Source organism: Scardinius erythrophthalmus, assembly GCF_964197995.2.
Source record: "Scardinius erythrophthalmus genome assembly, chromosome: 10".
Classification (NCBI taxonomy): domain Eukaryota; kingdom Metazoa; phylum Chordata; class Actinopteri; order Cypriniformes; family Leuciscidae; genus Scardinius; species Scardinius erythrophthalmus.
The window spans coordinates 24232689-24257990 of record NC_138230.1 but is presented as its reverse complement, the minus strand read 5'-3'; the positions used below and the strand labels follow the sequence as shown (position 1 = coordinate 24257990).

The window sequence follows — 25302 nt, the reverse complement described above, 5'->3', positions numbered from 1 at the left end:
ACAGGAAGTTCAGATACAAGTCTGAGTTACATACATTAAAAGGATATTAAGGTAAACACAACAGATGTTTGTGTGTGTGTGTGTGTGTGTGTGTGTATGCATGTGTGTGTGTGTGTGTCATTCAGAATTCAGGCTGCTTTTGTGAACTCTTGTCCTTTCCCCCAAGGTGCAATAAAATGTCGTAAAAGTCCATTTGTTCCAGTCTTTATGGAGCCTGGCGTATGATTTGTAATTTCGAAGTCAGGAGGTTACGAGCTCTGATAAGCTTAGCAAAGAACGTTATGGGCAGGAATGTGCTTAGAAAACACAGAGAGTCCGAATTTGTTAATTCAGAATCAAACGAACGAATGATTCAAATAGCCCAGTCGCTACAACGTTCACATAGGGAAAAAAACAGAGAACAAGAAAATGCAGCCTTGGCAAACACAAGGCAAACGTACAATAATTAATTTCTGTCTCAACATTTCAGTAACAAATGATATACATGCGCATCTCAAATGACACATTAATCCAACTTTTCGCAGTTATTTAACACATCGACACTCATTGTCTCAACTCATGATACAATGATCATTATTACACGTGATAGCTTTAGCCCACGGCTAACTAGTTCAGCTCGCGCTGTGAGTGCGGCCTACACTCAGCTCATATCAGCTCATTTCTGAAATGGACATATCTGTCATAAGATAACATATGATAAAAAAAATGTCACTGACCAAAACGAGATTGCATCAATATTCAATTAAATAAGATTATTCAATAAAGATTATCACTCTGGGATACACTAAATCTTTACTCCGATTTCCACTTCACCTTTTTCTCTCAACACTCACGACAACACTCCAGGTTGATGCATCCAAGTTTCCAAGTGCACACAATCACAGTTCCCAATAGATTATGATTATCATTTAATACAAAGAGTTTCTGGAGAAATGCTCCGTGCTGCTGTCTCATCTGATCTGTTCTGTCATCAGCTGACAGCGACAGCGGCAGCGCCGGCGAGAACAGTGGGCGGGCCTTAAGAATATGCCGCTACTGTTGGCTCTCAGGGGTTTTCAATCACTGCAGCACAATCAGTGATTGGATGAATCGAGTGTTATTTCCCAGTGGTGTGGCAACCAGTGCATCAAGTAAAAAAAAAAAAAAAATGTCATGAAATATTACATTTGTACAGAACAGAGCGACAAGACTGAATTTAAACTGTTATAGAAGAGCTAATATACTAAGAATGCACTGGTGAAGGATAGTCTCTCTGCTTTATTTTATAATAAATATTTCTGTGTCTAGAGTTCCTAATGTCCTGTACTCTCAACTTTTGTATAGTAGTACTAGTCATAATTTGTACACCAGGCATGCATAAAAGGGGTGTTTTTTATTTATTTCTTGTTTCGAAAACCACTGCAAAACATGTATAGAGGAATGAAAATATGGAGTGATTTACCATTGATTACACATTTTTACAAGAAAAAATCATTTTAAAAAAATATTTAAAGGAACATTTAATGGCAAAATATATAGTAAATTGTTGGTTTTGAAATTTGGAATGGATGTTGGGTTAGTATGTTTCATTGACTTGACTTTTTATTGTTGCTGATTAAATGTAGTTTTGTATTTTTTACTTGTTGGGACCCCAGGAAGAGTAGCCACTGCCAAGGTAGTGGCTAATGGGGATCCAAATAAACAAATAAACTTAGATTTGTTGGAAAATACCATTTACAGCAAATACAGGCAATTTACTGAGGAAAGTTTTTTTTTTTTTGACAGATGATCTCCACCACTTTTATTAAGTGTCCTCAAAGTGTGCCCATGCATGTCTGTCAAATTCGTTGTAAATATCTCATTTTGTTTTGAAGTTTAGACACTTCTATTTATGAGAGCATAAAAATAATCCATGGGTGACAATGATTTGAATTTTGTATTTATTTATTTATTTATTTATTTATTTATTTATTTTTGTCAGTTCCTCTCATAATTTTGACATTTGGGTGTTAATGTTTAGCTATTGACCTATGTTTTCAAATTTCCTGTGCTGTTTTTGTCTCGATCGGACTAATGGTTTCGAAGATAATCACAAGTTTTTTAAGTGCTAAATGACAATGATACACAAACTACAAGGCGAAACCTGGCATGTTTAGTATCGTTGGACTCGGGAAGGATTCAGGATCTCAAAGGACTAACGGTTGGGTGCGTTTATAGATATTTTCATGACTTTTGTTCATGTTGTAGCGCCACCACTTGGCCAATCTTCGAGATTTTTTTCAAGTAACCTCAGATTGAGCTCATGAACATGTGTCTCGAGTTTAGCGAAAATATCTCTTTCCATTCACAAGTTATAATTGTTTTACTAAAAGTGGCCCTGGTGCCATCAAACATTTTGGTTTCCCTTAGCGACTGTGAATTTAAATTAATAATTTTTTTAATGATTATTGATAATCACTGTCCAGAGAATACTTCTGCACTGGTTTGGTTCCGATCAGGCCAAAAACCTAGGAGTAGTTCACAAAAGTAGGTTTTTCAAAAACCTCAATTTACTCAAAATTGGCGCCCGAAGGCCGAGCAAATCCGAGGCATGCATCTGGTCCGCCTCGAGCCAAGGATTCCAGCGATATAAGACACTTGAGCCTACGCCTCACGGTTGAGTTATGAGCCGTTTCGTACTTTTGACCGCTGTAGCGCCCCCGTCAGGCCGATCGGGGCGGGCCTTGGTGACGCTGTAGGCGGTGTGAGTACTATCAGCCCCCAAAGTTTCAAGTCTCCACGACTTACGGTTTGGTCTGCCCGATCAGTTTTATGTCTGAATGTTGCATCATGGGAAAATTAACAATAACAATAGGGTTTCAGCACTTTGTGCTTGAACCCCTAATAAGTGCCTAAAAAAGGGCCACAAAAAGGCCTCTAAAAAAAAAACTATAGGGTCTAGGCACTTGTCGCTTGCGCTGCTGCGTTCCAAAAACTTTATCAAGCCTTTTAACATGTGCCTCGGAGAAAAAGTACGTTTTTTGCCCTTTTAGCTCATTTATCATGGAAATGTGGTGATTTTTTTTTTTTTACCTTTAAACCCTCTGGGGTCTAAGGTGTTTTTGGGGTCCTTGAGATGTTCTGACATCCCTGACATCTGTGCTTTTTTCAGTTGCTTATAAACATATTAATGGCAAAAAAAAAAAACACACTATTTAGCACAAACAGGGCTACCATAATATGTGAGCAACAAGAATGTACATGTCTGCATTTTTGAGAGAATAATGTTTATGCGTGGTTATTGAAAAAACTAAAAACTAAAGTTTCTGAAATAAGACCACAAAACACATACTAAATATGTGCCAATAATACTTTTGTCTAATGGATGTCATCGCCTAGTGTTTTTTCTTCAAAATGATGTGAAAATCACCCTGCCTAATCATTCACATAACACAATACATTGATTTGAATTTTGCAAAGCACTTTCTGTTTGGAAAGGCAATATTCGAGTGGGCGTCAACGATCATGCATATTTAGTGGTTCACACCTGAGGAGACAATGGGGCCCACATACTTAATGACCCTTTCATTCAGGTGAGTCACTGAGCCACAAGAATGCAAGAGCAACAGTTGGAAGCATCTCAATTCTTTTTTATTTTTCCACAAATTGTGCTTGCAAATTGGCCTATAATATCCAAGGAAAACATGTTTAGTAATTGTTCAGTTAATTCTCATACTGTATTTTCAGTTTTGGAATATTTATCCTCTCCCCAAATTTGTCACTAATAAAACACAATAAAAATTATTTAAAGAAAAGGGTTATATTTACCTTTTAATAGTTTGTTTACATCTACCTTGTAAATATCTTTTTTTTAATTAAAAAGGTTACAATTACAACAACAATTCAAGTGTAATCTTTCTTTGTAAAAACTAAAGTATGCATTTTATCATACATATTTCAAAGTTAAGGATTTGATTGATTATTTGATTATTTTTGACAAAACATACTATATTTAACATATGAGCAAAAATTGGCAAACAAAAGCTTATTTGAGGTGGCAGATATTTTACAGTAAAAATGTATAATCTATCCAAAACTAATCAACGAAATGTTGTCTTTCATATGTCTGTAACATAGGTCTTTCATTTTTATTATAAGAAATATAAATGTTAATTTGCAGTTTAATACGTTGCTTATACAAATACATTTTATTTCAACATATTTCAGTCGATTTTTACTCAGTATAGCAATACAGTTTGCTAAAACCGAAACATTCATTCACACACAGAAACGCCTGACTGTAACGTTGTCTTTATGAAATATTAGGGCATATAAATGTTAATTTGCAGTTTAATACGTTGCTTATACAAATAGCCTACATTTTATTTCAACATATTTCAGTCGATTTTTACTCATCTCAGTATAGCAATCCATTTTGCTCAAACATCATCATTCATTCACACACACACAGAAAGGCGATTTAAATTTAAACTGTCTTTTTGCGAGCTGTGGTAAACAGCGCGCATCTCTGTGGCTGCCGTTCATTCATTCACACGGAAACGCGATTAACTTGAGAAGAAAAAAAAAACTTACTACAGTTTTCCTCACTCAGTCGGATCCTCGCTCCTCGCAATACCCGAACTCTGAGGTAGATTCTCCATTATTATTATTCCTCACAGCGCTGCCAGATGATGTAAACACGTAGGCTACAATGATATGATTAAACTTGTGTTTTCTCGAGCTGATATGGGGGGCGTTCACAGGTTTGCCTCAGTAATTTGCGTTTGAATAGCACGCGCTCTCCGTGGGCGGGTTCACATTACATTTGAATTAGCTCTAATGAGCTCGACTGGAATCGCTCTCTTTTAATACAGATTTCACAAGATGAGAATATTTGTTTTTTATATAAATTACCTCATTTAAAAGAAGAGAATTCAAGCTTTATGCCTGTGTGTCTGTATGCCTGTTTGACTGAGTATTCGCTGAGTTACAGTTCATTTTCGGACGCGTTTCAGAATGGATTTAACTGACAGAGAGAAGGCAGAACTCGCATCACGTTTATTTTTCTTTATTTGGCAAAAAGCACAACACTTTGTTTTTATTGTGAGCACACACACAAATAATACACATTTAACAGAATCGATTGATGTATGAAACTTGCTTGTAATATCAAAGTCAACAGAGCAAAATTAATTTATTTTGAACTGAACTGAAAAAAAGCGAGCCTATCGCGCCGGCGCGATTGTTGACCTCAGAGGGTTAAACTGTGACACCTCCAATGATGGCCCGATCTCCATAAAAGTTTGCACGCTTCTTTAGAATAATATGGCACATGTGCTCAGCTAATTTGGTGAAGCTCTGCTCTTTTTTTCCCCATTTTTCAGTCATTTAACCCCCTGAGGTCGGCTATCGCGCCGGCGCGATAGGCTCGTTTTTTTCCTTATCAGTGCAAAAAAAAATAAAAATAAAAATAAAAAAAATTTTATCTGATATGCTTGTGTTATACATCAATCAGGAGGATTGGATTAATGAGGAGTTGAAAAAACTAATGAAGGAAAGAGATTTGGCTCTGAAAAAATCTGTTAAGACCAAATTAAGTAGTGATATAAATATTTTTAAAAGTCTTAGAAATCGAGTCACTAAAAATTTAAGAAAAGCAAAAGCGGAGTATTACATTACAACAATAACAGAAGCCAAGGGAAGCCCTCTCATAATGTGGAAGCAAATAAATGGTATTGTGAAACCGTCAGGCAAATCAAAGAACATCCATGAGCTTAGAATTGGAGGTAGGCAGATTAGGGACAGTAAACAAATAGCACTGGAATTTAATAAGTTTTTTGTTTCATCAGTGGAAGAACTGGTGCAACAAGTTAATGCAGAACAGCAACTAAAATTCACTAATCATCAATTAATAAAACAATACTCTTCATTCTCACTTCAGCAGACCAATGAAGCAAAAGTGCTTGAAGCAATACATTTAATTAACAATAGCTATAGTAAGGATCTTTTTCACATAAATACTGTCTTTTTGAAACGAAATAAAAACACTTTTGTAAAGCCGCTGACACACCTGATCAATTTGTCTATTCAGAGTGGACAATTTTCTACACCTTGGAAACAGGCAAAAGTTGTGCCATTATTTAAGTCAGGAACACCTGACCAGGCATGCAATTATCGGCCTGTAAGCATCTTACCTGTATTTTCAAAGGTGTTAGAAAAAATTGTGTATGGTCAGCTTATGGCGTTTATACAATCAAATAACATTTTACACCCATTACAATTTGGCTTCCGTCCTCAATACTCCACCGAAACTGCAAACTGCTTCTTTATGGAACAACTCAAATTTGCAATAGATAGAGGAGAAATTGTTGGCGCCGTCTTTTTGGATCTCAAAAAGGCGTTTGATACACTAAATCATGACATCCTTATTAATAAACTGTCCAACTTTAACTTCACAACATTAACTTTACAGTGGTTTAAATCATATCTTGAACAGAGAGATCAGTGTGTCGTGGTCAATAATGAAATGTCTACATTCTTAAAAATTAATACAGGAGTACTCTTTACACTGTATATTAATGATCTGCCAGACTCATGTCCTACAGCAGGATTTCAGATGTACGCAGACGATGCAGTGGTTTATGTACGTGGGAAAAATGTGCATGCAGTTTCTGATGAACTGGCAAAACACCTGCAAACTGTGGCGGTGTGGTTTCAAAATGCAGGTCTAACATTGAATTTTAAAAAGACTTTGTCTGTTTGCTTTGCCTCAAGATTCAAGTCCATATCGGAAGAACTAAATTTAGGAATAATGGTCAAGTCAAGTCAAGTCAAGTTTATTTATATAGCGCTTTTCACAACACAGGTTGTATCAAAGCAGCTTCACAGTAATAAATTAGAACAATACATCAATGTTTGTTTCTAGTGGAACGTCTACGTTTGGTAATGCTGATCAATAGTATCGTTGATTGATTAATTAAATTAAATATCCCCAAATATCCCCAACTGAGCAAGCCAAAGGCAACAGTGGCAAGGAACCGAAAAACTCCATCAGGTGACCTAATGGAGAAAAAAAAACCTTGGGAGAACCCGGGCTCAGTCGGGGGCCAGTTCTCCTCTGGCGTTTATGAACTAGAGGTCGGATTTAACTGTAGGATTAAAAGTATTATATGAATGCCTGGCTGAAGAGATGCGTCTTTAATCTAGTTTTAAACTGGGAGAGCGAGTCTGAGCAACGAACAGTATCCGGAAGACTATTCCAGAGTTTTGGTGCTAAATGTGAAAATGCTCTCCCTCCTTTGGTGGACCTAGATATCCTAGGTATGACCAAAAGCCTCGAATTTAGTGACCTTAAAGAGCGCGATGGATTATAGGGCGATAGAAGATCCGTTAAATAGACTGGAGCTAAGCCGTTTAGGGCTTTATAAGTCAGTAGCAATACCTTGTAATTAATACGGGACTTTATAGGTAACCAATGTAGGGATGATAAAATCGGTGTTATATGATCATATTTTCTTGATCTAGTTAGAACTCTAGCGGCGGCATTTTGGACTAACTGTAGCTTGTTTATTGAGGATGCAGGACAACCGGCTAATAACGCATTACAGTAATCTAGTCTCGAGGTCATGAATGCATGAACTAACTTTTCTGCACCAGAAACAGATAGCATATTACGTAGCTTAGCAATGTTTCTAAGGCGGGAAAAGGCTGTTCTTGTAACATATGAAATATGATTTTCAAAAGACAGGTTGCAGTCTAATATAACACCCAGGTCTTTTACTGTAGAGGATGAAGTAACAGGACATCCTACTATGTTAAAGTTGTATTGTGAGAGGTTTTGTGGGTGGTTTTTTGAACCGATAAGTAGTACCTCTGTCTTGTCTGGATTTAATAAAAGAAAATTATGCGTCATCCAATCTTTTATATCTTTAACACACTCTGTCAATTTGGATAATTTAGCGTTTTCATCTGGCCGTGATGAAATATAGATTTGAGTGTCATCAGCATAACAATGGAAACTAATTCCATGTTTCCTTATAATATTTCCAAGTGGCAGCATATATATTGAGAATAATAGAGGGCCTAACACAGATCCCTGCGGCACTCCATAGTTTACTGGAGTTATGATAGATTTTTCTCCATTTAAATAAACAAAATGGTAGCGGTCAGATAAATACGATCTAAACCAGCTTAATGCTTGTCCTTGAACACCAGTATAATTTTGTAGTCGATCTAAGAGTATTGTATGATCTATAGTATCGAACGCAGCACTAAGATCAAGTAAAACTAATATTGAGATACAGCCTTGGTCAGAAGCTATAAGTAAATCATTTGTGATTTTAAGGAGCGCAGTTTCAGTGCTATGATGCGGCCTGAACCCAGACTGAAACTTTTCATAGGTGTCATTTTCTTGTAAGAAAGAGCCCAGTTGAGCGGACACAACTTTTTCTAGTATTTTAGACATAAAAGGTAGATTTGAAATGGGTCTATAATTTACTAGATTATTCGGATCTAATTGTGGTTTCTTAATGAGAGGTTTTATAACTGCCAGTTTAAATGTTTTTGGAACATGACCTAAAGATAAAGACGAGTTAATAATATTGAGGAGAGGCTCTTCCACTACAGGTAACACTTCTTTCAATAGTTTAGTTGGTATAGGATCTAGTAAACATGTTGTTGTTTTAGATGAAGTAAAAAGTTTATTTAACTCTTTTTGTTCTATAGTTGTAAAGCACTGTAATTGTTCTTGCGGGGTGATAATTGAGGCTGAATTATAAGGCGCGATTGAGGATTGAACGTTTACAATTGTGGTTCTGATGTTTTCTATTTTCTCAGTGAAGAACTTCATGAAATCATTACTACTAAACTGTAATGGAATATTTTGTTCAGGAGACATCTGTTTATTTGTTAGTCTCGCCACGGTGTTAAATAAGAACTTAGGATTGTTATGGTTGTTTTCTATTAGTTTGCGTAGATGCTCAGCCCTGGCCGCTTTAAGGGCCTTTTTATAACGTGACATACTGTCTTTCCATGCGATTCTAAAGACCTCTAAGTTGGTTTGTTTCCATTTACGCTCTAAATTACGGGTTTCTCTCTTTAGAACACGCGTAGTATTGTTGTACCATGGTGCTTTACTTTTCTCTCTGACCTTTTTTAATCTAATGGGCGCAACAATATCCAATGATCCAGAGAGAATGGTGCTCATAGTGCTAGTTAATTCCTCAAGTTCATCTGTTTGTTTGGGTTCACTGAGCAGCTGAGACAGATCCGATAAGCTGTTTGAAAAATTATCTATGGTGGATGGAAGGATTGTTCTGCCTAATCGATAACGCGGCGCAGCATGATATATTACAGGAGTACGTAATATGCAAGTTACCATGTAATGGTCAGTGACATCGTCACTTTGTGGAATGATATCTATATCGGTTGGATCGGTTCCATGTGATATAATTAAATCGAGTGTATGATTAAATCGATGAGTCGGTCCGGTAATGTTTTGCTTGACCCCAAAGGAGTTTAATAAATCTGTAAACGCAGCCCCTAACGCATCATTTTGATTATCTACATGGATATTAAAGTCTCCAACAATTAATGCTTTATCGAAGTTAACTAATAGGTCTGAGAGAAAATCTGCAAACTCTTTTAGGAAATCAGCGTAAGGCCCAGGCGGTCTATATACGGTAGCCAAGGCTAGAGATAATAGGGATGTTTTTCGAACATCTAAGAGCGTAACATTTAGTACAAGTACTTCAAATGAAATAAACTTATAACCCGTTTTCAGAGTAACATTGAGAAAATCTCTATAGATTGTTGCAACACCGCCGCCACGACCAATCAGACGGGGCTCGTGCTTATAGGAGTATCCTGCTGGAGTAGACTCATTTAAACTGAAATAATCATTTGGTTTAAGCCAGGTTTCAGTAAGGCAAAGTACATCGAAGCTATTATCTGTGACTATTTCATTTACAATAACTGCCTTAGGTGTGAGTGATCTAATGTTTAGAAGACCTAGCTTTAAAAATTGTTTTTGATTACCAATAGCAACATTTTCTGGTTTAATAACAATTAGATTTTTTCTAGATCCTGCAGTAGATTTATGATTTGATCTCACTAAACGAGGAATAGACACAGTTTCTATGCAATGTTCTACACTATTTATATCAGTTAAATTGGTGCAGCAGAGACTATGATTTGGACTTTTGGTTACTAGTCAAAAGGTATTTAACATTTTGGAGATGTTATCTGACAGAAGATCCGATCCGAATCTGCTTGGGTGTAAGCCATCAGCACGGTAAAGCCTAGGACGCTCCCAAAACAGATTCCAATTATTTACAAAGAGAAGTTTCTGCTCATTGCACCATGACATTAACCATTCATTAAGCGCAAATAATCTACTAAACTTTTCATGACCTAGTCGGTACGTGGGAAGCGGTCCTGACACAATAATCGTTATATCAGGCGATGTGCTGCGTACCGTATCGATCAGATTCCTGAAGTCTTTCTTCAGAACCTCCGTCTGGCGCAGCCTGATGTCGGCCCCTCCCGCGTGCAGGACCACGGTTCCGACGCGCTCGTTCAGAATCTCGGGAACGTGAGCAGCGATTTCAGAAACACGAGCACCAGGAAAGCAGTGACTATGCACCTTACTTTTATTTAACGTAACGTGTACGTGTCGAACGATGGAATCGCCGATGATCACAGCATCGCGTTCTGTTTCGCGAAGAGGGGAGAAGCGGTTTTGTGTGGATATCTCGAAAACCGGGAGGGTCGGAGAGAGTTTTCTTGGTCTAGACCTGACTCGCGACTTCCGCTGCGGAAAAATCCAGGCTTCGTGATGGCATGTTGGAGCCGGAGTGAACGAGACCATGGCTGATCGCGACCTCGACGTTCGGGGCCGATGTTGAGGAACGCACGGAGTCGACAAGGTCGGAGTCAGCGGGTTAGTAACGTTAATCTCTGATTTGTGTGCCTCGGCACGTTATGTTTCAAGAGCTAACCGCCGGTCTATCAGCTCGGCTTTTCTTACTAAAAGGTCGTGGATCTGTTTCTCAACAGCTTCCAGCTCAGACTGCACCGCGTGCAGCTCAAATGTGTCCTCACCTGCACCAAAAGGTAGACTACTTACATTTGATATATTCGCCATTTTAACAGATGGACAGTAAGTTAAGTTAGCAACGACGCTACCAGTGGTGCTATCAATATTAATACTAATTTATGGCTTAAGTCTTGGATATAATCCGTCTTTTCAGTGGTACGGGTGTAGAGTAGACGCACGATAGGCGAAAAAATGTTTGTTTATAAATGAGTGCGGAGAAGACGCGTTCAGCCGTGATCCACGGACGTAACCTATAAGAGTATCCAGCGTTGGATCACTAGGCTTGAGACGCATCTGCTCAACAATCCGCGTTATAACTATGAGGTGAGGAAAAGTAGAAAATGTTCGTTGTAAGTGAGTTTAAAGAGAAATCAAGAATTATAAATCAATCGATGGAGCTCCAAAGACAACAACGCGTTCAGACGCGACGCATGCGCATTCGAAAAAGTGGGGGCATAAGATCCAACAGGTATCAGAGGTCAAATACCTGGGCCTTGTACTAGACTCTCAACTTCAATTTGACAGTCATATTAAAAAAATCTGTCGAGTAGTCAAAGCAAATCTTTATACATTCAGATTGATCAGGGATTACCTACCGTTCCATGCTGCTCACACTTTCATGCACGCCATGATCTTCTCGCATACGAGTTACTGCATCTGCTCATGGTCACAGGCTACTGTAACTACAGTTAAGCCACTTCAAATGATTTATAACAGAGCGGTTAAAGTCTTAGATAGGAAACCCATTAGGTCACATCATTGTGTTAGTCTGAGGAATTTAAATATTTTATCTTTTGCAAATTTCATTAAATTTTCTCTGTTGAAGCTGATGCATAAATGTTTAAATCAGCAAGCCCCACAGGTCTTGAGTGAGTGCATAGTTTCTCTTAGTGCTGTGGGTTCAAGGACTAGAGGGGCTCAGAACGGGAACTGTCAGATCCCGAAATGTAAAACTTCATTTGGACAATCAGCTTTCTCTGTACAAGGCACTAAAGCCTGGAATTGTTTAACCACTGAACTGAAAGGAGAGTCAAACTGGGTTCTCTTCAAATATAAACTTAAAGACTCTTTAATTAGTGGTCAGAAATGCGACCACTGACTGTTCATTGCATTAGTGTGTTACACTGTATTATTATTATGTTTATTTTACCAATGTATTGTTTGATTTTATGTAAAGGCCCATTAGGGACGAACATTGAGAATTAGCTTTGGCTAAAATGTTGTAGTATGTAACATGAGTTTATGTAACATACTTGTCCCTATTCAAATAAACTTAATTAAATAAATAAATAAATAAATAAATCGATCCTGTTAAGTGTGTATTATTTTTGTGTATACTAACAATAAAAACAAAGTGTTGTGCTTTTTGCCAAATAAAGAAAAATAAACATGATGCGAGTTCTGCCTCCTCTCCGTCAGCATAGTCCATTCTGAAACGCGTCCGAAAATGAACCATAACTCAGCGAATACTCAGTCAAACAGGCATACAGACACACAGGCATGAAGCTTGAATTATCTTCTTTTAAATGAAGTAATTTTTATAAAAAACAAATATTCACAGTTTATGTAATATGTATGCAAAGAGAGAGATGTCAGTCGTTCTCATCTCAGCTAATTAAGTTTTAATGTGCCCCGCCCACGGAGAGCGCGCGCTATTCAAACGCAAATGTGAGGCGATCCATACAAACCTGTGAAACGCCCACATCAGCTGGATAACACACACCGCGAGTTCACTTTCAGACTCATGTACTTTACGATGCTGTGAGGAATAATACTATCTTGATAATAATCCTGGAAAATTTACCTCAGAAGTTCTGGAAGTATCATTTCGAGGAGCAAACGGATCCCGCTGAGGAATTAGGTCAGTTCTATTTGCTTTGTTCTAATCTGAATGAATGAACGCACAGATGCGTGCTGTTGTGGAGCTACTACATCTGGCAAAATACTGTTTAAATATGAATCGCGTTTCTGTGTATGAATGAATGAACGAACGCACAGATGCGTGCTGTTGTGGAGCTACTACAGCTGGAAAAAATACTGTTTAAATATGAATCGCGTTTCTGTGTATGAATGAATGAACGAACGCACAGATGCGTGCTGTTGTGGAGCTACTACAGCTGGAAAAAATACTGTTTAAATATGAATCGCAACTATGTATGAATGAATGAACAGCTTTTATCAAACTCTATTGCTATACTGAGATGTGTAAAAATCGACTACAAAATCGGATAGATTATAAAGTTTTTACTGTAAAATACTGCCACATCAAATAAGCTTATAATGTTGCCAATTTCTTCTCATATGAATTGAATTACATATGATAAAATACAAAGAAAGATTACACTGGAAATATTGATACAATTTTAAATGTTGTTGTAATTGTATAACCTTTAAAAAAATAAAAAAATAAATATATATATATAGGATAGATGTAAACAAAATCTTAAAAGGTATAAGCCTTCTCTTTAAATAATTTTATTATGCTTTATTAGTGACACATTTGGGAAGAGAATATATTCCAAATCTGAAAATACAGTATGAGAACAATTAACTGCACAATTACTAGAAATGTTTACCTTGGAAATTGTACAATTTGCAAGCACAATTTGTGGAAAAAAGAACAACAACTGTGAACCAGTTATATCTATATATATTGTCCTTGCATTCTTGTGGCTCAGTCACACACTAGAATGAAAGGCTCATTACGTATGCAGCCTCATTATGCGGGCCCCATTGTCTCCTAAGGTGTGAATCACGCCCACCCGCATATGGCCTTTCCAAACAAAAAGTGTTTTACAAGATTTAAATCAATGTATTGTGTTATGTGAATGATTAGGCAGGATGATTTTCACATGATTTTGAAGAAAAAACTATAGGCAACGACATCCATTGGTCAAAAGTCTTATTGACACATATTTAGTATGTGTTTTGTGGCCTTATTTCAGAAACTTTATTTTTTTATTTTTTAAAAACCATGCATAAACATTATTCTCTCAAAAATACAAACATGTACATGCAAGTCGTTCACATATTATGGTAGCCCTGTTTGTGCTAAATAGAATGTAATTACACCTTTGCCATTAATATGTTTATAAGCAACTGAAAAAAGCACAAATGTCAGGGCATGTCAGAACATCTCAAGGACCCCAAAAACCCCCCAGACCCCAGAGGGTTAAATGCCATTTTGCATAGGATAATACAGAGGCCTTCTCACCTTTATGATAGTTAAAGCGCCACCAATGGCCCGACGTCCATGAAAGTTTTCAAGCTTCTTTAGGATCACGTGACGCATGCGCATGCCCGATTTTGTGAGGCTGTATGCAAATCAGACAGCAAGATGGCCGCTCTCAGCCATTTCATGGGATTTGCCATAGAAATACATCATTTTGACACCCTTTTAACAGTTATAGCGCCACCAAGTGGCCAGTCGCCACGTCCTTTTTCACGCGACCACAGAATGAGCTCGTACAAGCGTGTGCTGAGTTTGGTGCAAAAATCTCGTTCCGTTCACGAGTTATAGCCAATTTAGTATAAGGGGCCCCTCCCACTTGGAACGTTTTGGCGGCCCTTAGGGACCGTGAGCCAAAATTTCCACTTTTTTTTTGATAATTATTGACATTCGGACTCCAGAGAATCTTGCCGCACTTGTTTGGTTCCGGTCGGGCCAAAAACCTAGGACTAGTTCGCGAAAGTAGGTTTTTGAAAAAAAAATACCCGAAAATTTTCCCAAGGTGACGAGCAAATCCGAGGCATGCATCTGGTCCGACTCGAGCCAAGGATTCCAGCGATATAAGACACTTGAGCCTACGCCTCACGGTTGATGAGTTATGAGCCGTTTCGTACTTTTGACCGCTGTAGCGCCCCCGTCAGGCCGATCGGGGCGGGCCTTGGTGGCGCTGTAGGTGGTGTGAGTACTATCAGCCCCCAAAGTTTCAAGTCTCCACGACTTACGGTTTGGTCTGCCCGATCAGTTTTATGTCTGAATGTTGCATCATGGGAAAATTAACAATAACAATAGGGTTTCAGCACTTCGTGCTTGAACCCCTAATAAAAATCAGCACAATTACAATAGGGTTTCAGCACTTCGTGCTTGAACCCCTAATAAACAGTACTTCAGGAAGATCTAGCAGTGGTATTCAGATAAGTAACAGCCTACAACAGAAACCGAATAAAGTAATCAAATGTAAAATAACACTGCCTAGTCTTACATTAAATATAGATTAATCCTTATTAAAATGACAAAAGTTATTAATTCAAGAGCAGAGAGTTATTTTTTTCTGTTTTTTTTGTTTTTTGTTTTTTTTTTACATTAATGACACAGACTGAGCCAGGAATATTGGGCTGCTGTAACTTTAAGACCAAGTGCACAGATACAATATACTGTTACACATGCATTTTCTTTTTCAACCATTTACATTCACTTAACTCTCTGGGGTCGGAGGTGTTTTCTGGTAGAGTTCTCAACGGGTCGGGTCGGCCCGACAAACCCGACGGGACCCGCGGGTTCGGGCCGGGTTCGGGTCGAAAATATAATTAAATGACTCGGGTCGGGTCGGACCTCGGTCTTAATCTTTTCTGCTAAAACAATAAATAAAACATTTATTAATCATCGCTGCTGTTCACCGTAAAGAAAGTCTGGCTGCTGCGTGTAACGTGCATCATGGAGAGGGGCGGGGGCAGACCTGACGCCGCTGCGTGCACGCCTTTAGCCTGGAGAAGAAGATGGAGTTGGTGAGAAGTAAACTTGCCGCAGGTGAATTCACCGTCGCTACTACGGCCTATTTATATATTTAAAGTTTATTGTTTCAGTTGTTTGTATTGTTTGTATTGTTAAAAGGTGTGAACATTAAAGGTTGATTTGAATTCCCATCTGCTGGTCATGATAATACGTTTATGAGAGAAAAAAAAAATCCGACGCGGCGTGGGCCGCGGGCCGGGTTCGGCCAGATAATTCATGTTTATGTGTCGGGTTACATCGGGTCCGGGCTTTAAAAGCCACGGGCCGGGTCGGGTCGGGTTGTAATTTTCAGGCCCGTTGAGAACTCTATTTTCTGGGCCATGGGGATGTTTTGACATGCCCTGACATTTGAGCTTATTCCTGTTACTTGTAACATTTTCACAGAAGAAATTTGATTACACTATACTCAGCACAAACTCTGCTACAATAATATGTGAGCAGCATGTATGTAACAGTTTTGAGAAAACTATATATTACCAAGCTGGACAAAGAGTTGGTGGTATTTGAATTAGGGCTTCAACAACTACAATTATTATCAACAATGACAATAATCGACAATGAATTTGATTATCCATTAGTCACTTCTGCGTGCTGTGCCAGGGAAACCATCAGCCAGTCATGTCACATACTGTAGTGAACTAATATTCTTATATTATTGATCTGACAGCAATCAAACCATTATATGAGAACTGAACTGAGCTGGACGATGACATCACTGTTTTCTCCAGAGCTGCTGTATAGATAAATTAACTTAAATTAACTAACTTTTTTACAACAATTTTTACAACCGAAATGAATCAACACTGAACTTACATAAGCTGGACAATGACACTATTTTCTTCTAGAGTTGCTTTACAGCAAAAACAAACCCTGTTGCATTATTTTCCTGTTATCAGTGTAAAGCTGCTTTGAAACAATCTGTATTGGAGAAAGCGCTGTATAAATTAAAGGGGTGGTAAAACACCTTTTTTCGAAGGCTTGAATGTGTTTGTGAGGTTCACTGTAACATGTGTTCATGCTTCGTTTTTAAAAATTCGCATTATTTTTCACATATTTAACCATTATTCTACACTGCTCTGTCCCTCCTTGTAAAAACAGTCGGATGGATTCCGGGTTCTATGAAGCCCCGCCCTCAAAAATACGTAATGGGCTCAGATTGGTTAGCTGGCCCAGTGTGTTGTGATTCGCTAACCGCCAAGTTCACAGTTCAGAAACGCCCCTTACACTTACCAGTAGTTTGTGCTTCAGTAAACAACAGCGTTAATATTGCCATACCAGTTTGAGCCCGAATCAGACCCAGAGAATGTTATCGAGCAGAACATGTTCAAGAACGGCTGTTAAAGGACGTTTCAGAAAGGTATGTTTTTTTTAAGACTGCAGATCTATTGTGATCGTTATATATGACACTGTTACTTTTGTATATTTAGAACGATTGTAGCTAAATATCTGTCGCCAGAACTATTAACCCAATACGAACACTAAACATTGGCTTTACAACAGTAGCAAAATCAAACACAAACCATGTTTAGCATGCCTGCAGATAAACAATACACAAAAGCTATAATCAAAGAATAAATTACAGTGATCACATAAACGACAACAACCACGAACATTCCAAGTTCGCTGCGCTGGTGATAATAAACACAAGTTTGTATGTGTTTGTCGGATAAGTATGAATTAGCATTTAACAAACTGGTTTGTGGAGACGAACAGCGTTCTCCTTCGTTTACTTCCTCACTACAACGTACAATTAACAATACGAACTATTACAGGAAAACACATCAACGAAAAAATCATACTTACAGGTTGTGGCTTGTAAACAACAGCTTCTGTTTTTAAAGTTGGAACTGCTCGATCTTTCAGGACAAGCCGTTGTGCAAATCCTGCATTGAACTCGTGTAGATTGAGGAAGCTTTCCTCCGGAAAATGTGCAGCATAGAGAGCGACGTTTTGATTATAATTATGAGGGACCGAGTTAAAAATAAATTGTAACTGTCCTTAGGAAGACTGAACAAAGTGGACCTGCAATCTAGGTGAAAATAACAGCGTTTTGACGGCATAGCGGCAACGACACTCTACTACCACAACAACTCTTCACCAAAGCAACATAAAATGGCCTCGCCCCCTTTATGTACTGTGTTCCCAGAGGAGGGGTTTATGTAAATATTGGGCTTAGTGATGTCAGCAAGCCCACAGGAATGTCGTGTAGTCCTTATCAGCCGTTTTCTGTAGTTTTTAGAAATTGATTTCTTTAAATGCAAAATCTCTATTTGCTTTAAACTTTGAACGTTGTAACTTTGAAGATGTTGTTTATGCTCAAACAGCAACATTACACACTAACTAAAGTTAGAAAAGTGAAATCGTGTTTTACCACCCCTTTAAGATGACTTGACTTGACTTGAATGACCCATTTCTATGGACAAAACGAATATGGAAAAAGGCTCCATGAAAGGTACATGATCCAAGTTGACTATAATGTACTTGCTTAAGTGCTTCAAACAAGGGCTGCACGATTCTTGCTAAAATGTGAATCACGATTTTTCTCCATGGGAATTGAGATCACGATTCTCTTACACGATTCTCATTTTTTCAACCAAAATGTATTGCTCAAGTACAAAAAAACGAAACAAAAACAAAACAAAGGACATTCAGTATAATAAAGTGCAGGAGTAACAAAAATGGTCTCTTTTCTTTATTTTAGACCCCTTAAAGTGAATAATTTTAAAGCTTTATGTTGTTGAACATAAGAGAACATTAACATACAATAATAAATAAAAATAACTAAATAGAACCTGTGCTTTTTGCTCCAATTGGCACAGCATGTACATAGTACTTACATCTACTGTGTTTACGGGAATACTCGACTTGGCATTTTGAAATATTTCTGTGTGTATTTGGCCGTTTAGGTGCACAACCGAAGACAAAAACTACTCTGCTTGTCCGTGTTTCACTCGGAGCGCGTGCACAGCATCCTGTCAGCATAATTCAGTTCTCATTCGCGACTTATCGCGCTTTTAATATTTCTTTTCAATATAAACAGTGCTTGAAGTGGGGGGAAAAAGGTGCCGGTACTCTCTTGCCTTACTCTCACCGCCTTCACCCAGGGCCGGATTAACAATTTCCTGTGCCCTGGACAACCAGACTCAAGGCCCCCGTAGTTAGGGGGGTTCGGGGGCATGCTCCCCCGAAAAAATTTGGATTTCTCTGATCTACATATGTGCAATTTAGGACTTTTGAAGGCCAAAAAATTATAAGAAATAGGCTCTTTAAAACCTTGTCATTAGATTATTTGTCAATACCTGCTCTCTCCTCATCTTCAAATTTCTTTTTCTCTCAGTCTTCTTATCCTGGACTATTTCTTCCCCTCCTAAAGCTGAACTTAGTCTTTTCATTTTCGTCTGTGTCAATGACGAAAGTAAACATAGGCTCAACAGATATTTACGTTTTATGAATCATTTTCTTAGACAAGTTAATTCACTCAAGGCTACCAGGAAAGCTGTAGCCTAAGTCAGTATTGCCATTAGGAAAGTTCTGCAAGCTTTGGAATTTGAAAACGTCTGTTTTTAAATGTTAAAAGTAATTTTAAATACAAATTATATATAATGTCATATTCTGTGTTAATTTTGACCACGAACCACGCACTGTCACTTTTATTCAGCGCGTGCAGCACAGCGAAAATAGACTCGGTGTGGAAACGATCGTTGGACTGCTGTATATGCACCGCTCCTGGAACGCATTGCCGGACCGCATCCGCGTGCAGTGTGAAAGCTCTAACCTGTTAATATGGGTGCGGAAAAAAAATAAGCTCCGCATACGCATTGTAAACGGAGTATATGTGAAATTCGCGTGACATTGACGCTTTTTTTGTCAGTGGTAGAGTACCGGCTACATGCGAGAAGTAGCGGTACGCAAGAAAACGTGCAGGTACGCTTTGGAGTAAAATGCAGAAGTGCCGGTACTGCGTACCGGTGAGTACCGCCCCACTTCGAGCACTGAATATAAAGCACATCCTGCTCTTTTCTTTCTCATTCATGTTTGTTATTAATAACTTTAAACATAATCGTCAACTGAAATATGCGCGGATTGTCAAAAATACGACACATAGCCTATGTATAGGACATAAAATTGTCTCTGCGCAAAAGTGTAAGTAAAAGGACAGCAAAGCACCCGTTTCAATAAAAGGATATATTAAAGTTTATATAGCCTACTTTTACATTTTCGCTGCTGTTCTAAAATGGTTTTCGCCATTACCTTAAACAAGCTGCTTGAATCCAGTGCAGCAGCTGTAGGTTGCAACTTACCCCAGAAACGTATTGGTTAGTGGATTGCTGTGGTGACTCGTGACACTCGCGAACAGCACTGAACACGAATATTATTATTATCATATATTTTGTTATTGTGTGAGTGTGGCCAATAACGCGTGAATGCAGCATGATCTGAATGCAGGGAAATACACGGAAGTGAATCGCCATTATTAAGAAAAAAGATTGCATTTATGTTTGAATCGAGATCGTGATTTTTTTTCGATTAATCATGCAGCCCTACTTCAAACTAAAGCATAAGCGTTTACCGCATCTTCCCTTCTCGTGCTTTGTAAGATTTGTGTGCTGTTTGAAGCTTTTGACACGTGTTTTCCATCTGTAAATCATGTTAGAAAGTCCAGCAAGTATTTCGATTTTGCACATTCTGACAAGCGTCTACCTAAAGGTGCTCTAAGCGATGTTGGGTGACGTCACTTCTTGTTGACGTTCGAAGTATTGTCAAACAAAACGGAGGCTAGCGCAGCCCTCCCTCCTTCTCATCCCGTCCCCTACCCCTCCCTTCCGTGCTTCCTGAAACAGGCTTTTCCTATCTAAATTCGGGACTTCACGCGTTCCTTCTCCTTTTCCCTCTTCTTTGCTCTTTGTTCATCGGAACGCCGTCTCTTTGGTCGTGTGTCGGCCATATCAAAATTCAAGAAAATATAATTCTAACGTTAGTCATTGTCTAGGACATCTCTCCTCTAGCTTTACTTCCCTCTTCATGCTTATCTCTCCTCCACTCCCCACACCACCCTTCATGTGCACACGCACTAACCCCCCCACCCCCACAAGTAATCATATTTAAAAGCAGGAACAGTAAAGGAAATATTGTTGGAATAGCCCATTAATGTAATAGACCCCTTTTCAGTTGGTAAACATGGTGACTTTTTTTGTGGGCGGAGCTTAGGTGGTGGCAGAACGATCCCCCTGGCCGCTTCACTAACATTAGTTTGCAAGTTTTGTTAGCTTGTTTTTTAATAATGACTGGAGAAAATCCAATTTTATCTTAGTGTGCAAGGTCACTCACTGTCCAGGACCGCGATTGTTATTTGCAAAAGTTAATTTTAACGGACATCCCAGATTGGCTGACCCGTTCACACGCTCGCGCACAAACGCTCAGTCAATGGATGCAAAATGTGCAATGCTGGTGTTCACTTTTTCAGAATTTGTAGGGATGCTTTCCATAAAGAATGTGAAACATGTATGTTCGTTATATCATTTTCAGTTTTTGAATATATTTAAAGAAAATTAAAATGGATTTTACACACTTAAAGCATTATCGTATCACATATCGTATAATTTAACAAGTTATCGCATATCACATTTATCTTCAATACCAAGCAGCCTCCTATCACACAACCTCACTATACAGGATTCTCTCTTTTTTTTGTGTTTTTTTTTTTGTGTAGGTCCAAGAAGGAGATGTTAAAAATGTGTTACTACATCCTTCACACTGCTAAGTGTCTTAGCACTTTGCATTGCACTTTGCATTGCACTTTGCATTGCACTTTGCATTGCATTATGGTACACACAATTCGACACAGTGTGCTCTGGCTGTACACTTAGGTAATCTGAGTATTACATATACAAATGTACACATCATAAACATACAGTGAAAACAGTATGAGTAGTATGGTTGCATGCTATTACATACAGAACACCTCTTTATGTAAACTTTGTTGTTACATATTCATGAAGAAATTTGAATGACAGGCAAGTTGAAGAAAGACAGTAGAAGACCAATAAAGCTCTTATGAGAAGACATCTTACAAGAAGTGGTCTTGTTGGGTGTGTTCTAGCCAAGAAGCTATTTTTGTGGAAAACCAAGTGATTTTAGAATGCGAGGGTCCACAAAGAACAAGTGACAAGTCCAAGTAGCAAGTCGAAATCTGTCATTTGTGTTTTGACACTATCTGCCTGTTAGTGCTAAATTGCCAAAATGAGAATTTACTCCATTTTGAATTCTCAGCCAAGATGCTGAGACATTCAGCGTTCCAATGCCTTTTCACTAAATTAATTCACAGGTCACCACACTTGAATCTAACAATATGTGCCACTTGTATACCCGCTGTACTTTGTTCACACAAATTTATAATAAGTGAATAGAACATAAAAATGCATGAACTACAAAAATTCATAAATGGTTAGGGATATTTTCTGATATTTCTCATGTTTTCTGATGTTACTTTTCAGAACTCTGGGGTCTGTCAAATTAAAGTTATAAATGGCCAATGGCCTATTTTCATGAATAACCATACTACACCATAAACTCAAACAAACAACTACAAATATAGGCCTACGCTATGTCCAATAAAGGCTGACAGACAGATGTTTAGACAGCTAGGGAAAAAATTAAGCAACAGACTTGCAGAAGAGTGTAAAGATTATATGGTCTCAGTCACTATACATACTATCAGGGCTGTTAGAGACTGTGGGAGCCCCTTGGTCTGTTCACGTTCACAAGGACCCCTAAAGCGTGAGGTGATGTGAGGTTGATTACACATAGGCTACTGTACATGTCAACTTAAAAGTTTGGACGCACTTTTTGATGATCATCTTATAAATCGGTTTCTGCTTAAATCCTTGAAATTAGCTTTAAAGACAAACAAGTGTTCCTACACATAGCATGTATTCTGATTAACAGTCTATGATTAATGCTAATTGCATTAAGGAATTGTCACAGTTACGTAGTTATGTAAAATCTATTAAAAGTGCCTATTGAAACCGAACACCCCTGGGCCCTTCATAGAGTGACATACGCACTGGGACCTGAAGTACACAGTACAAAAAGCTGTGAGGAGGTATTATATTCCTAAAATCAGAACAGGCCACTGATTCACAAAAGTCAACTTCTCAAACCCTTAAGAGATAGACGTAACCCCTTATCCAATGCAATTAAATCTTCAAAGGTTTGCAGTTAAAATGGTAAAATTACATGAATGCACTTCATTAAAAAAAAACTTCAGTGTCATCTTGCCAGCTGCAGTTTTGCCCAGGCTTTTAAATGGATTCACCGATCCACATGGCACACAGCTGACCTGAAATAACCCTCCAGCTGCAAAGAAATTCTCATCTACGGAGAGTCAAGAGGACCACTAATAGTCTCCATATTTCAACATCCCTTTTTCTTTCGCATGTCTGTAAAAACACATTATCATAAATCACTTATTTCATTACACACAGAAAAGTGATAACCTGTTCACTGCATCACTGTTCTGACATACACCTCATTAATTGATTGCATTCATTACAGTAGATTTGAGTATTTTGTATGTTCATAATGGAACACTATAGCATACTGCTTTCTGAATACTGTCTAGTAGGCTAATGTATTTTGTATACTTTTTATGTAATGCATACATATTTTTATGTATTTTATAGTGTATGGAAAAAAGGGTATAGTACGCAATGGTAAACATTTCCATCTGTACTGTAGTACTACTGTAGTCACATTCTCAATATGTTGTGTATTCTGCAACCAGCATTCAGTTAATTTTTTTTTTTTTTTTGCATTTTAGTTTTCTTTTTTGTGTGCGTGTTAAAATTGTGTAACAACGTCAACATTTTTAGCAGTGATAGCAAATAAGAAGTCAATTACCAGATGTTACTTCCAGTTTAGTAGTCATACTGAAATTCGAATTGCTTTGTGGAATACATTATTATTCTGTGCAGCCTGCTGTTGTAATGCTCTATAGGATACTGCACATTTTAAAAAATGCAATAGGTCACCAGGGTATTCCATGTGTACAGAACTTGCATACAGTATGGTGCATGCTACAGAAAAGTGTAGCAAGATAGTATTCCATTAGAAACAAATTCTTTGATGAAAGAGTTATTACAGACAGATATAACAACATGCACAAACATTGGCAACAATTTTGTTAGCTACAATCAATCAAACCATACAGATCATAAATATGTTGAAATGATGCAAGATCTGTAAGTGGGTCAAATCGTTGGGCTCTGCTTGTGAGCCAACCAAATAACACTGGCCAACTCTAACACCTTTGAGAGCAAAAAACGGTCGGATGTCATACAAGTTTATTATTACGTCTGACTAAAGTTTGCAAAATGGTACACGCATGCACGTATGCATGATTGTATACGTGCAACCATAACTTTAGCAGCAACAACAACAACAACAACAACAACAACAGAGCACTGTTCACTACATAAAGCATATTGTTTTAATGACATTACAGATCACATTCATAATAATGCAAAAAAAAAAGAAAGTATTTCGCTTTGGGTTAAATGTAGGCTACGGTGATGCATTTTCAATACCTTCACGACTCTTAATTGTTTTGCCGAAAGACGCTAAAAGTGCAGCAAAACCACATCCGCTTGCAAAAACATGTAAAATATTAAACACGCGCTATGTCATGTCGTGTAATTTAGAAACACAGCTGCTATATGACTGAGCGAGAGCGAGTTGCACTTGGCTCTCGATGTTTAACACGGATAGGCTACATTTTACAGCAAAGTAATGCCGTTTCACTTCACACAGCGACACAGACGTAAAACATGGGAAATAATGACTCACCTCGAAGCTGCAGAACAGTATGCGTGTATGTCCTTTATTAGATATCCCTGTAATATCAATGTTTGTTCCTGTGATCGCACAGACGTGGCCTGAAATGACCCAGCATAGCAGATCAACTCCAACATGGACCCGGAGACACACAGAGAAACGTGCAGCTCTCTCATCTGATCGCTATGGGGAATCAGAGAGCGTTTGACGTCTGGCCAAAGATGGTTTAACCCTTTACAGTGGCCTAAAAACTATATGATACTAAAGCACACTTAAAATACACGAATATCATTGCATTAGATATAATACCGGAGTGAATCTCACGAAAACGAAACATTTCTGGTCATATTTCACCCAATAGAAATAAATAAATATGATATTATGCATAAAATTAAGCAGACCAGTATGATCTTTTGCACTGTGACTGTGTTTTATTGCCACTGTGCCCTCAATTCTCATTACAGTAATGTGAATAAATATTATTATTTAAATGTATTTGTACATCATGGCAGTGTTTATTGTAGGCCTACTGTGTTTTATTTGATTAAAACTAATTTTGGTTTTCTTTTACTATAAGAATAATGATATGATTATAATGAAATGTGCTTCATGCTGTGTGAAATAGGGTGGTGTGGTCAAAGCCCTCAAAAGTTACGATTGATGAGCGATCCATTAACTG

The 25302-nt window shown here is 38.0% G+C and overlaps 1 protein-coding gene across 8 annotated transcripts in view; it reads right to left on the bottom strand.

Annotated features, from left to right (window-relative positions):
• thrb (thyroid hormone receptor beta) overlaps nt 1–24810 on the bottom strand; it is a 252796-nt gene extending 227986 nt beyond the window's left edge. For 4 of the 8 annotated variants that reach the window (XM_081375848.1, XM_081375850.1, XM_081375847.1 and 1 more), the window contains exon 1: nt 24636–24768. The gene's annotated coding sequence lies outside the window, so the exon portion shown is untranslated. Of the gene's footprint in view, nt 1–24635 lie in introns of all 8 variants that reach the window. The other 4 variants (XM_081375851.1, XM_081375849.1, XM_081375854.1 and 1 more) reach the window with 3 other exon arrangements.
• Between the last annotated feature and the right edge of the window lie 492 nt (nt 24811–25302).